Source organism: Chroicocephalus ridibundus, chromosome 1 (genome assembly GCF_963924245.1).
Source record: "Chroicocephalus ridibundus chromosome 1, bChrRid1.1, whole genome shotgun sequence".
Lineage (NCBI taxonomy): Eukaryota > Metazoa > Chordata > Aves > Charadriiformes > Laridae > Chroicocephalus > Chroicocephalus ridibundus.
In genome coordinates, this window is record NC_086284.1 from 108,070,696 (window position 1) to 108,085,974 (window position 15,279).

A 15,279-nucleotide genomic window follows, 5' to 3' on the forward strand; every position below is an offset into this window, starting at 1 on the left:
ACATTTTTCCATGGCAAGTATTTCCTTGGTGATCTACAGTGTTTTTGTTTCAAAGCAGAACAAAATAAAAATGCCAAAGGACTGATTATATTTCCAAAGCAGGCTTCCTGAAGAATATTGGGGAAGGGATGGGGGGGCAGTGAAATTGGAGTCTCTAATGAAATTACAGGGAGATGTTAAAAAATTGGAAGCAAGGACCTCAGTAGCAATACCAAACTACACTCTAATCTTCAGTGAAAGATTCAAGAGCAGGAGGAGGAAGGGCAGTTGTCAATGTCCTCAGCTACTGAGGACGCAGCCATGGTCTAAAATATTCAGATCTCATAAAAATACTTAGCTCTTAGTCACTCCACATCGTGAAACATTTGTTATTCATGATTTAGTCTCATGATTTGGAAGCCAGTTAGTAGATGATTTATCCAGAGCCACTTGGACCTGTACTCACTGTGACTCACTAATGTACAGTCATCTGTTCTTCAGAAAGTCAAAGCGATGTGTAAAGAGCCACTTTTGCAGAAGGTGGACAACTCAGTTTCTTTAAGGTTTTTAACTAAAAGAGTGAAAGGCTTCCTGTTCCCCACAAACCAAACTATGAACAGCTCAAACTGCCAGCACCACAGATGCACCAGCAGGCTCTGATTGCTCTCTACAGCCTTTAACCGTCTTCTCCTGAGATCCTCCTTTGCAACCTCTCCCCATCTCTTTTTCATCCTAGGGCTGCCCTGGTCACACTTCATGTTTCCTGGCACACGGGCAATATACAAAACTTGGGGGCAAGAGCCTGTTCTGGGATTTGGGAGTGGAGGAGCTGGGGGCTGCCACCACCACTACTGCCAGGAAACATAATCCCAACACAGCCACCGTGTGACATCCCCAAATCATGGTCCTACCCTTACCACTGTGCTGCCTCCACGCTGAGCTCCCTAGAGCCCTGGACCACGCCTCTGCCCAGCCATACAGCCTCCTTCAGCAACACTCCCACCTGCGTGCAGTGACTCTGCCAGCACCTTCAAGAAGAAGGGGAAGGAAACACCTTCACCCATAGAACCATCATATCAGCTGGCTTTCAGGAAAGGAGGTTCCCTTTGTGTGAATTGGTGACTTGTTGCTCCCTAAATTAGCAGCCCCTGAGGAGGGAGCATCTCAGGGGGCATCCAGCACCTGGGTTCATTTACCTCTACACTGCCCCTACAGAGCCCTTATATTTTTCATCAAAAATAAGAATCAGGAGGAGAGACATTGCAGAAAAATATTACACATAAATATAGTTGCAGGGTGGTCAGGACAATCAGAAACTGCTGGTACACGCAGAAATCTGAGAAGAACGTTTGTATAAAATAACCCTTAATAATTCAAATTTAACAACTTTCAGTAGAATGGTTGTACATGCCTGTTTTTCTCCACCAAAAACTGCTCTGCGTACCAGCTACAGAGATTGCATGGTTTATTGTCTAACTGTAGATTTTTACTCTATAATCTCTCACTACAAAAGAGACAGAAAGCAAGATTATTTCATTGTATGCAAAAAATACGGTAGCTGCTATTTATGTCCACTCTGCCTGTGTTCTTTCACCTATTTGTTGACTTCTGCAGCAAGCATAGTTTTCCAGGCTAGTGGGAAAAGGATCACCTTTTCTTCTGCCTTGTTTGCACGTTGTCTACAGAGCTATGCTTTGATGGCAGAGGCCTTGATATATTTACAGTTATTTCCTTTTTTAAAAAAGAAACATCACAGAAAGGATAAAAGATGATAGCTCAAAACTATTGTGTGATGCACTAATGAAAGATACCACTTCCACTGCATGCTAAACTGAGATTTGGACTCTCTGAAGCTACACACAGAAGTACTGGAATATGACTTCAAGTTTATACTAAACACCAAACTGTCCTGAATTATTTTACAGCTAAATCTTCATCAAGTTAACTTTAGATACTAAAATCTCAAAGATATATTTTCTGGTTTATGCAGTAAACCAAACGTATGTGCTTGAATAAAAACAGCAAGAAAACACAAGGCAGCTAAGTTATTGCACCACTCTCATTCACAGAACTCATATTTTATCTACTCAATCCAACATATTTAATGTGCACTGCCACTTCAGATCAATCCAAAAACCAAAGGGGCTGCCACAGAGAGAGAGACTGCCCCTCTTCTTTATTCATATTCCTTTATGGCAGCAGCAGGTTTTGTGCAGCCATGCAATAAACTGGACTGTGATAAAGGGCTACCAAGATAATTAGGGGCCTGGAACACCTCTCTTATGAAGAAAGACTGAGGGACTTGGGTCTCTTCAGTCTGGAAAAAAGACAACTGAGGGGGGACCTTATCAACACTTATAAATACTTAAAGGGTGGGTGTCAGGGGGATGGGGCCAGGCTCTTTTCAGTGGTGCCTGGGGACAGGACAAGAGCTAATGGGCACAAACTTGAGCACAGGAAGTTCCATCTAAACATGAGGAGGAACTTCTTTCCTTTGAGGGTGGCAGAGCACTGGCACAGGCTGCCCAGAGAGGTGGTGGAGTCTCCATCTCTGGAGACATTCAAAACCTGCCTGGACGCGTTCCTGTGTAACCTGCTTTAGGTGACCCTGCTCTGGAAGGGGAGTTGTACTAGATAATCTCCAGAGGTCCCACCAACCCTATGATTCTATGATTCTATGAAAGATGTCTGAAAACTGTCCCTCAGATACAACCAACCAATCAGCCAACCAACCATCCTGCATAGCGACAAGAAGGCCAGCTCTGGGACTGGGGAAGCAGCAGGAAGAAGGAACTGAGGGTGTTGGGTTAGACTTCTCCTTTTAGTTTGTGTCTACTCTTGCCTCAGATCCACATTCTCACAGTGACAATCAGGAATACCAGAGAATGAGTTGCTGTGTTGAGGAAAGATTTAAATTACATATAAATGTGAGGACCAGATTCTCAAGTGATGTAAATCAACATAGTTCTTTTCAAACAAGTGAAGTGCTTCATACTAGAGGTTCAGGTTAAATTTTCACTGCTGAGATCCACAAGCCTAACCCAGACAAGGAGTAAATTTCAGAACTGGTTATTAATAAATTGAAATAAATCACTGGTTATCAATTTATATATAGCTAGCAGATGGCTGTGTAAATTATCTTAATGTATCTAAATCTCTTTGCTATAATGATTGCTTTGTCTGTTAAAGCTGTGAGGTATTTGGAACAAGGCTTTACATACTATGGCACTTAAAATATTTTTAAATCAGCAACTCCGATATGAAAAACAAAAATACATTAGAATATATTAAGAGAGGATCTGTCTTCTGCATGCAAGCTCAGTGTAAGAAACCTGTTCTGAATACTGAATGTATCCCAACTGCACATAACATCACTGGTTTTAGGCTTGGGAATACTAAGTTAAATAGGTCATCAAATGCTGTTTTTTTCTACCTTAGTCCTGTAACTCAAGAATATTTTGTCCTCAAAAGAATTGATCAAAGTAGAAAATTACCAAATCAGAGGTAACAGCCTCCTGAGACTACAATATGAATTAATAATGTCCTTGTTGTATCAAATGTCTGTGAGATGGTCTGATTTTATATCAACACTTCTGAAGTACACTTTAAGTAAACACCAGAGAAATAAACACACAAGTTAAAATAAAAATATTAATTAAAAACATAAAGTGAAACATTATTTATGAACTTTCCTAAGCTTAAGTCAACAGTAATTATGATCATCTGACATAAATTATGCATGCAACATCATACAAGAAAGTCAATCTGAAACTGTAATATGTAAAAGTGCATCTAGAACCTCTCTGTGTGAATAAACTTTACACATCAGCACGCCTTTTGGTTAGGAGCCAAAAGTCATAGGTTGGAAGAATAATTCAATTTCATTGTCTAAGAACCCGTGCTACTTAGTCAGCTTTCTCTGATTAGATGGAAGAGAAAACCCAACAGAATATAACAGTTATAGTCAGAAATAATGAATATAAATTGAAACTTAGCTAAGTGTTTAGTGGTTAAGCTAAAGTACAACAGTGGAGAGGAACTTTCTGGAGCAGAGGAACTGGTAGATAAAAACCTTTGTGCTTTTTGCATTCACACTTGTCATTAAGGAAAGAGAAGACTATCTTGAACTAATGTTCAGAAAATATGTCAAAGCGAATACTTTTCTCAGAAGCACAAAAAGCTGCACAAGTGAACAACACAAGGTATCACAGAAGACAAGAGCTCAATAGTATTAAGAAAAGGCTGTGACAATGAGAACAGGATATTCTCTTTTTGCTTTCTATGGTGCAAAGAGCATCAGATATCCTCAAAGGCTGACCTTATAAGGCTAAAGCCCAAAATCTCCCTATGTTGTAGAAAATCCCTAAATAATTAGATAGGATTTGCTAGTCTTTATACTGAATTTCCATGATGACAATGGAATTTGAATTCATTCTTAAAAAGGAGAATTCAGTTAAGCGTTATGCAGAAATGGATTTAAATATGTACTTATAAATTTGCCGTGGACAATGACCATGCAGTGAATTATATAGAAGGAAAAGCTTGTTAGTATTCTCTCTGAGTCACAATTTTTATTTTTATCCATGCTGGTGTTTTCAGGATGGCTTTTTTGCCTTTCATCATGAAAGATAATTGTCTTTCTGGAGAGGAAATATACATGAAACTCATTCAATATTTAACACCAAATATCATATAAATATTAGGAAGAATAGGAAATAGGAAAACTTTAGAGACAGTTACACAAATATTGCGAGACAGTCCATGGCAGGCGTAAGACAAAAAGATAGGATTCAAAGGCTCTAACAGGCTGTAATTTGAAGAGCTCTGCCTGCTAGCTAGTTTTATTAGCTCTCCTGACAACTGCAACAAGGGCTACCAAAGACATAATATTTACAGAACAACATCTCCTTGGAATGGGTACAAGCATAACCCTGACAAAGACAGAGAAGCTATATAAAGTGTAATAGTCATTGAGGGGATATAGAGAGATGTGTATATACTGAATAAAATTAAAACAATATTTAGAACATACAGACATTCTAAAAGGTAAAGATTTGAAAAATACAGTGTTCCCATAACTGTAGTATGACCGCAGAGTGTGATGTGGAAAGAGGCTTTACCTTTCTCTATGTTAACGTGGGGCAAAAAACTAGAACAAGCTTATTATGTAAAAGACAGGTATTGAAATTGAGAAAATACTGCAGATTGAAACTTCTGTGACCATGAGAGTTATGATTCTTTTAAAGACATTCTAAGAAGCCAAAATTATGCCCCATGAAACAGCAGCCCAGCATGTACTTCACCCTCTGTATCACCTATGTGAACAGCAGGCAGCTCTGCCGAAAGAAAACAGACTTCACGAGACTTCATGGAAGGCAAAGAGCAGTACAAGACCTTTACGAATGCAGTTTCTATAGCAAATCACTGACTAAGTGGCATTTCTCTAGTGAGTGCAGGATGTACTTTCTGAGGTTGTACAGGGGAAGTAATTATCTTTCCCACCACATTTTCATAATTGTCTTTAATTGGGCCATTTTTTCAGTGATATAGTTGCTTTTCCATGTCTGTCACTTATAACAGATCACATTAGATAGATAATACGTTTTGCCCCTTCTGTTCACCTGATAGCTTTTAAAACAAGAAGACACATGAAGTCAAGAGTAATACTGAATAATGCCATACAGCTTTGCAATCTTGAACGTGTTAGATTAGAAAGTAGTATTTCATGCCAGCAAGCAGACAAAAGTTGGCTTATTCACTGACTACAAGGAGCCTACTTTGGACACAAATTATCTTTGCACAGGTACATTTTAAGTCAACTATTCATCTTATATACACTTTATTTTTTAAATAACGTTCTTTTCAGAAGCAAGGATTGAAGTTTCAGCAAGAAAACCTTTCCTATACATAAATCTTTTTAGTTAAGAAAACAATATCATTTTGTTGGATGTAAAAAATATTAATTATATTTACCACAACTCTTCGTCCCTGCGCCACCTTCAAATTTCTAGTGAATAGTTAATTTACTTAAATAAAACTCATTACATGGTGAAATGGAAAACTGTATAGGTTTTTAAGTGGTGAAAACCATTATAAATCTTGATCTTTCAAACAATAGAGGCCCCAACATGCAAGACAGGAAATAATATTTGTGATTCAGTCATTTGGTGAAGTGCAAACACTCTGGCTGTTAAGGACTGTTCATAAATGAAGACTACACACAGAATGCCCCGAATGTTCTTCATGTGTACAATGCGCTCCCAACTCATTTTTTCTTCCCAAAATAAGATTAATTCTACAAAGATGAGCAACCTAAAGAAAAGTAAGAATGACAGTTCTTACTTCCATTCTGTTTCACAAGGTACAATTATTCTGAGATTCCCCTCTCACTGTCTGCAAGGAAGAAAAGGCAAATACATTCTTTCTGGAAAAACGGGTTGCATGATCTGTCTTCTCCAGACCTGTTGTCATCCATTCAGATCACAAAAACACTATTATGTGAACACATTTCTTTACCACTTCAAGAAATAAATACTCTAGTGGACTGTGCAATTATTAACCAGGAAAATTGAGTTACATTTTATTTGCCCAATAAAGAAAGAGTGTGAGGCAACTCTAAGCGTTAAGTAAATAACAACTACCATTATTACTGTGAAACAGTAACAGCTTCATCTAAATCAGCAATTGTTTGAAAAAAGAAGATTTCTATAAGAAAAAATTAAATACCTCAAATGGTAGGCTGCTGAAGACAGTGACATTATTCAATTTTGCATGGTGCTGCAGCAAGCTTAAAATATATACATCTACACATCACAAACTTAGGTCCACTGAGGACTGCAGTCACACTTCTGATTTCAGCTTAGATTTCACTAAAAGTTGGTGCAACTTAAGCACCTATATAACCGTAACACTTTATACAGGATGCTGCAGCTGCTAAATCAGTGAATATTTTTGAAACCCTTCCCTTTTCTAAAGGGTAGAGTACAAGCAATAATATTTTCAGTAACAAGTCATTCAAACAGCATATTGTTGTGTTTTACTATATTTCCCAGCTTTGCCCTTACTCTGTCTAAGACTGAGTGGTCATACAGCTATTCTGTTATCTCAGAAGTGAACCTTTTCTCACCAACATGATGTATTTCATTGCTCGTTTTCTTCCCCAATGGTAGTGTTCACTGGGAGCTGAGATAAGAAATATGTTCTAATTCAATTATTTGATTATGATCTAATTACACAGACACCAAAATGCAAACAAGATCTAAATATAATTTTGCAAAACAATCATAATACAATCAGATTTTTCCCACCTGCATAAACTAAAATAAATAAATAAATAATCATCCAAGTCCACAGCATTTTTAGCTGTTTATTTTTAAGATCTTTTGAATTATACACATACAATGAACGCATCTCCTGTAGATACAACACTGATTAGAAAGAGTTAAATATCGTGCCTCACTCCCGAAAGTTGCAGAGCACATGCACCTAGTTTAGTTAATTCAGGAAGAATACAGAGCCTACAAACCTTTGTAAATCCCAGGAATTCTTACTTAAATTGAAGTTCAAACACCATGTGAAATGGATTTTTCATCTCAGTAAAGACAGGGATGAATCCAGCTTGCTAATGCAACCTTACAAAGCTCTGACTCATCATGCCAACAGAGAACATCTGATTTTGTCCCTTACTGGCCACCCAAGAGACATATAAAAGTTCAAAGCTTGCAAAAACCCTGAGGTTAATTTTGGCTATGTACCTGCTATGTACCCACTTCTAAGCCATATCTCTGTAAAGCACAATCCAGAGAAGAAGAATTATATGATGTGGTCTCTGAAGCATAACCTTAATTTATGTAGAAATGCCTATGCAAAGTCAAACAACTTTACAGATATTTTTTTGTTACCCAAAACAGCAGTGTTGCCCAACTCACAGTTCCCCAAACATAGTAAGAACAATTAAATGTCCTAGAAGGACTGCAATGTCATCATCATGGAAGGTACAAATTGTCTCTCAGGTATTGTTTTCACATGTGTATAACTGTGTTTCTAGGAAGTCTTCCCTAGTGTGTCTAGACTTTTCCACTTTCCAGAAAGCTCCTAAAAAATCTATTTCGTGATCAGACCGTTATTTTTGGTAAACAAACACAAATTCAGCATTAAAAAATGTGTTGACTGGTCTCAGTACTTTGCTAGCTGCACATTGATCTTGTGCAGTGCAATGGAATGCTTAACTGACTCATCATCCCATATTATTTGATACAGGTACTTGATTTATTAATACTAGGGTTTGTTATCAGCATGGCATCAGATACTACGTTCAATAAATCTATTCAAAACTGAAAGGCAAATTCTTGGATCCTAAGCAGTCACTTAATCAATAAATGTGTATGTGTAGGATCAAGTGAGGGTTTGGGGAATGACATTTATTTTTTTAAATTATACACATGAAAATTATACTGTGAAGATATACAAGATCTTTCCCAAATTTGCCTTCTGTAGATTACTGAAAGAACGCACAGGCAAGCCTATGTAGCTGACAGAACCATTACTACTTTAAGGAGAAATGGCTTATAGCTATAAAGGTTGCAGCAGGAAGGGACTACTGGACTACTTTAGCCAGAAAGTTTGAACAAACTTTACAGGTGGTTTATATACAGAGCACCTGTGATTCATAGCTAAAACAGGAACAGTTTCCAGTCCATAGTCACACCAAAGGGAAATATTTCACAGTGACCTCAGAATAGAGGGTTGCCCTCTGTAAGAATTAAACCTATTACTGCTTCTAGCATACTGAATCACTGATCTGATTAAAGCTATGAAGGCTGTCCTGGAAGCAGAAGTCCTCTATCAAGGTCAACATTGTTGACAAACACGTCATTTGACTCTACCAGCAACATCTGAAATGCTTGTTTCTGCTTTCCTTGTAGGTAACCTTCCTTGTCACTAACCACACCAGTCCTAGCAATTGCCATATAGACCAACTTTGGGACTCAGAATTCTGGTCCAGCTCTTGTATTGACTGATTATAGTCACAGGAATGAGAGTTCCTGAAACCACAAAACACAAGATGTTTGAACCCTCTACTCTTTTGGTTTTGAAGCTATAATCTGTCACATTGTGATACATCATTCAAGTTCATTTGTTTTTAAAAAAATGGTGTCATAAAGAGTTTGCTATATCCTGAATCCAAAAAGAGTGCCATCCAATTTAAGAAGCACCTTAGACTTTAAAGAGGTGATATTCAGAGTTACTGCTGGAAGACATGAGACTGAGTCAAAAGTCAGCACTATTCTAAAACCACTTAATCTAATTAAGACCTATGAGGAAGTGTAAAATAAAAATGGGTAGACTTGGGTAAGAGTAAAGTAAGGTAACAGTGATTTTTAAAACCTGAAGTGTAATAATAGTGACATTTTAGTTAAATAAAATCATCTGAGCTCTCTGTACTTGATCAGTTCCTTACAACATATTCATTTGAAAGCTCTTGGTACTCTCCCTTTGTCAGAACGGATGACTCGTATCACATCCTGCACGAGGAACACTGGTTAGTATAAAATGGGCTATCGTCACTAGCAAGGTGTAAAGTTTTTTTTTCCTTTAATCTTTTCATGTAAGATTAATTTAAACAATACTTCCAGCTTTAACGACCTGAAATCCACCTACACAAGCATGAAGTGCTGGTGATTCCATCGTACACATAGGTCATTAATTATAATCTGGCTTCAGTCTTTGCCTAGATTTGGCCATCGTATTGTTTTATTCTACATATTCCTGTGATGATCCAGTAGTTTTAAGCTCAGCACCATGTTCTTTTGATCCTTTTTTAAAATTATTTTTACTTATTACTCTATAATAAAGCACATAAACCAACTCAAATTTCCAGTTCCCAGTGTGGAACCACAGTTCTGAGGACTAAGGTGAATTAGGTGAGTTATCTGATTGCTACTTGGCCCTCTTCCTAAATTAAACCCACAGTTCCTCACAGCTGAGTTTTAGATGATTACACATTCATACGGCTACCAGGCTGAGCTCTAAACATTGCAAGGTGATGAATGCCCCTAGCTCCCACCTCCAACCTCTTCTGTTGCAAAATGCAGAAATAACAATTCTATTTAGCAACAACAAAAAAAAGCTTGAAGAAACTTTTTTTTACAATTGGGAAGGAATGGGAGAAGAAGGATCAAGTTGTATCCCGGGTTAATTGGTATGACAAAGAGGAGCACTCTCACAGTGTGCTGAAGACCTAGGTTCAAGACCCTTAACTGCTTCAAGCAGAGCTCTTCTCATTCAGACTTTCTACTTACAATGAATATATTAAACAGCTCATAGGCCAGGAGGAGAGAGAGACGAAAAGGCAGATGGGTGGATTCAGAGGCCCAGTGAAAGGGCACTTATTAGTTTTTTACCAATTCCATTGCAAAGGCTCCTTATTTCAAGCATGATGTTGTGCAACTGTGCAACTACCACCATCCAGCCGCTGACATCTTGCTGACAGGTGGCTGAAGAGGGGTGGCATGTGCTATCGGGCCCAAAGAGCTGGCTTTTTGACATGATCGTGTTAAACTATTAACCTCATGGTGGTGTTACTGCTTTTAAGTGTCGTATGTGTCCAGTGAGAGTTGCAGCAGGGCCCAAAAAGTCTGACTCAAAAATATCAGACTACAGGTACTGGCACCACAGTACCACAGGCAATGTCCAGGAGAGCCTAGCTCCTGCTCCCACCTGTGCAGCCCATGGAGTGGACCACGGGAGGTGCATGCAGGGGCAGAGAGGTGGGGACATGTGGCTCCTTCTTGTATTAACTCTCATTATCTGTGAGAGGGGAAGCATTAGGGAATGAGTGTAGAAGGCCAAGGCTTGACCTGTAGCTGCAGTAGCAAGATAACAGCATGAGAAATGGCAAGACATTACAGAGAGCAAAGAGGAGTGCAGCAGCTGGCCAGCCTTGACCGGTGACTGTACTAACAAGACAGCAACACGAGAAATGGCAGAAATGGGTAACATTAGGGATAGCAAAGTGGGGTCATAGCTTCACAGAGCTGCTGATGTGAGGCTGTAATTGCTCAGGCAATCGTGCCACACATACTAAATAAGGGTGTAAAGATAGAATAAACAGGGGATGAGGTGTTTATTTGGGAAGGCAAGAGGATGTTAAAGTGCAAGAACTTGGGAAAAGAAAAAGAGGAAAAGGGAACTTCAGGGTTAGCAAACCATGTGATTTGGACTGTCCAGGGACTGTCAGGCAGCCTGGTACTTAATTATCCCAGTGTACCAGGACAATGAACCCCTTGTGACTGTAGATGTATCAGATGTACACCCCCGGGGGGGCGTGGAGAGGGTGTGGGTTCTTTCCCTAGTGTCAACAAGGGCACACCTGGTAGGGATGGACTGGACTCCCTGATCACCTTCACTATGAGTGATGATAGATAACAGTGGAGGGGAGGGCATTTTCACATCCACAGAAAATTTACTGTTGACATAAGGAAATAAAATACAAATATGAAGAAAAGGGAAGGTAGAGATGTGGAAGACTTCATAAGTTTTAAGACTTATACACATGACTACAAAGGGTATTGATCTAGCCATAATCCTCGGTAATAACCATAGAAACTAAAAGGAAGTAAGCTAAGCAAGTTTAAGTTAACAAATAAATAACAAAGATTAATTCTTAACAGGATTTCAATATTTCCCACTCTTCATCGTCACCTCTGAAATCCCAGGAAGATTCAAAAATCACTATAGAAGGTTAATATAGAATTGTATAATCAATCATTCTATGTCCATAATTGTCACCAAACACCCTTCAATTTCTCAAATATATTGCTGATACCTGCAATGACAGTGTTTCCTGAAGAATCAGTGGTGTAGCAAAGCTCTTTTCTAAGCTAAAAAGTAATTTGCTCTCCTGTCCATTTTCTATGTATTATTTTTTCTGGACAGATTCTAAGAGTAGTCCATGTTAATGGCTAAGTGTCAAAGGAGAAAATATATTTATGACTTGTTTATTTACAGTCTGATCTATAGCAAAAAAAAAATAGGGAAAATATATATAGAGAGATATACGGACAGGGCAAAAAAGAAAAAAGTATACTGTTTTAGAAAGACTCAGAGACATCGAAGAAGTGCACTTTTACCAAGGTATTCTATAAAATAAAGAAACATCTTTTAATTTTATCTATTAAAATCGTAATGACATATTAGATGGAAGCTTGAAAACTTGATGCATATTCTAGGATCTCCAAAAATCAGTTAATTAACTTTCCTTACAACCAGAATATATATTCATGATGCTTTAAGGAAACAGTTCTAGCTCTGAAGACTCCTTTTCTTCAATGCAATACAGCAGGCCCAGAGCAGTATCAGACCTGTGCGTGTGAACAGCAATGTACAAATTTCCAAAGACAACTGTCAAAGAAGGACTGAATTACTCACAATGTAAGTTTATGTTGTTACCTGATGTGTTATATATGACTCAGTTTAAAAAAAATACGATTAACTTAATGCCTCAAGAAAAATACCCTACGCAGAAAGGAAGACCAGATAAATTGGGAGAGAATATGATAAAAGATCTAGTGGAGCCTTTGTGAGGGAAGCAGGGAAATGTCTGGCTGAAGGAAGAGGTAAGGATCAGGGGAGGAGCTGGAAGACAGAGTCAGGCTGCCTGGTAAAACAAGGTTAAATCCACTGGCAACAGTGAGTAAATCAAAAGACAAAAGTTAAATTAAATGGCAGGGTGAGTTAATGAAATGGCAGCAATGAATTAAAACCAGGCCAAAACCCAAAAGGCAGCAATGGAAAAGTTAATCAAATGGCAACAGTGAGGTGAAAAGTGGCAGAGTTAATTAATGGCACCACAACTCAGACAGATAGTCAAATGGCAGGAAAAGATTAAAAACTGGCAAAGCTTATCAGCAGCAGATGACATGTCGACTGTGTGGAGAATCCAGAAGATGGCTTTTGTACAAATGCTGCAATATCCTTTTGCAGGAGGCTAAGAAGGGTCTTTCCTGGAGCCCAGAACAGCTTGGAGGAGCCAGAGACAGCTGCAGCTCTGCACCTGCTGGGACCGGGCACCGCAGCCCGCCCGAGAGACGCAGCACAAAGAGAGCTCTGCTGTGGGGCCTTGGCGCTTATTGATCCAGGGGACAGGACTGGCAAGAGGGTGCACTCAGTCTCCTGGGTATCGTTTTAGAAGGGACTGTAGTGCTGCAAGCGAGATCTGACTCAGCCTACTTCATAAAGGTAGTCTGTGCTTATTTATACAGCACTTTATTGCTAACAGGAAAACAACCATGAGTCTTCATAGGGTATGCAACTACCAGGGTCGTATCTGCTTCCAGATTAGACTGATGTGCTCCACACACTAACTGCACAGACCACTGTAAAAATATGCAAACAGCAATTAAAGAGAGGTTTAATTAACCATTTATATATTCATTCATTAATTCTGTGGCCTACATAGGACTAAACAGCACCTCAGTGTGGCCTCTTCCATATTTTGGTTGTAGCTACTGTGTTCATAAAATATCCAGACAACTCTCTAGGGGAGGAAAAATAGCACCAAATAGCATTTCTGATTTGGAAACAAGTTCTTTGAAAATCAATGACATATTCCTTATTTTTCCCCTATTTTTTAATCTGGTTACTAATGTATAGCCTTCTCATCTAGCCTGTGAGAACTGAATTTCTATAAGAGCCATTGGTGAAAAATTTTGAAAGCCTGTTGAAAAGCCAAGTACACTAAAGCTACTGTTTCGTTCCTATCACCATGCTTTTTGACTACGGTAAAAACCATTAAGGGACTTGCAAGCAGTGACTTTACAAAAAGCACATTTGTTGTACCCAGACTGTTGAATTATTTATATTTTCATTCATTGTTTTTTATAGTTTCCACCAACTTGCTTTAAACCATGACAGCTGCAAAAGCAAAGCCAACAGAGCTATAGTACACTAACAGTGGGTTGCAGTCAAGCAGAATATTATTACTCATCTCATGTTCTCCAACCTTTGTACCAAAAAGTGAGACAAAACATAGGACGATTTTTTTGAAGAAGAAAACTCTAACTAGTATATCAGCAAAATGTATTAACTGTCATTCTCTGTGACTAAATACGGGCTTCCTACACACCAAGAACTGGAGAAAGCCCAAGTTATAGAGGTGAAAAAAAGTGGGGAAAAAGATCTGGATTTTTTGACTAGTGACGTCCCATGATGAATGGCTTGTTCAACTGCTAATGAAGATTATCAGCTCCTTCTGTGGAGAAATAAACCTACCAAAACCAGACACAAAAATAGATACATTGTACAGCTAAACATAAAGGAGAGCATCTCTAGTAAAATGAACCTCTGAGACCAACACCTCCATTGCAGATTGTGCCCTTCAGTACTTCCTATTCAAGAGTGTGAACATGGTCTATAAAAACATCAGTCAATCAGTGCTTTGATACACGCACTGCAGTGACCTTGTATATATTGAAGAAGCATGTACTCATGTACCGCAAAGAGGCTTAATAAAATATAGTCTAATTATAATGAACATTGATGCAAGCTATCCTCATTCAAGGTGATAAGTTTGAGAAGTGAATGATTAGAGGAGACTGGAGTGGACAAGAGTCAGGGTCTGATCAACTTCAGAACAGCCAGTAAAGACATACCTGTTAACTCTATACCAGAAAGACTTCAGAAAACAATAGCAAAGCTTACCAGGTCATAATGATAACAGAGATGAAACAGTTTAAAAGAAGCATGATAATTATGTGTCTAACTTGCTTTTTCCAGGATTCAGGACATTATTGAACCACTGCTGTGTCAACAAGAATCTTTACATTAAATCTTGTTCCGAGATTAAGGGATGACAGTGCTTTCAAGTTACAAGTTCATACAGACAATTATATTTGTATGACAGCTTGAACTCCCTATCCTTTAACTTAATTAAATAAAAAAATAAATAAGTCTTAAAATGTTACAGTGTAGGCCAGCTGTAAAATTAAAGCAAACAAAAATTATTAGCTGCACGTAATTATGACTAGCATATCCTAAAGACACCACAGAGACAAGCAAGTATGTATTATTTCTTTTTTAAATGTCTGTAACTTTAAAAAGAAAGGCATAAATTAACAGATTAGATTGTAGAAATAGTAGGGGTTTTTTAACATGAGACATTTCAGCTGTATTTTCTAGCTAAAAAAAAAAATAATCAGAGCTATTCTTCTTAAGCATTTGTTTACACACAAGCAAAAAAACTGGCATTTTGATTAAGTAAAATATCTGTAAAAAATATCTGTATAATTAAAGTATCTATTA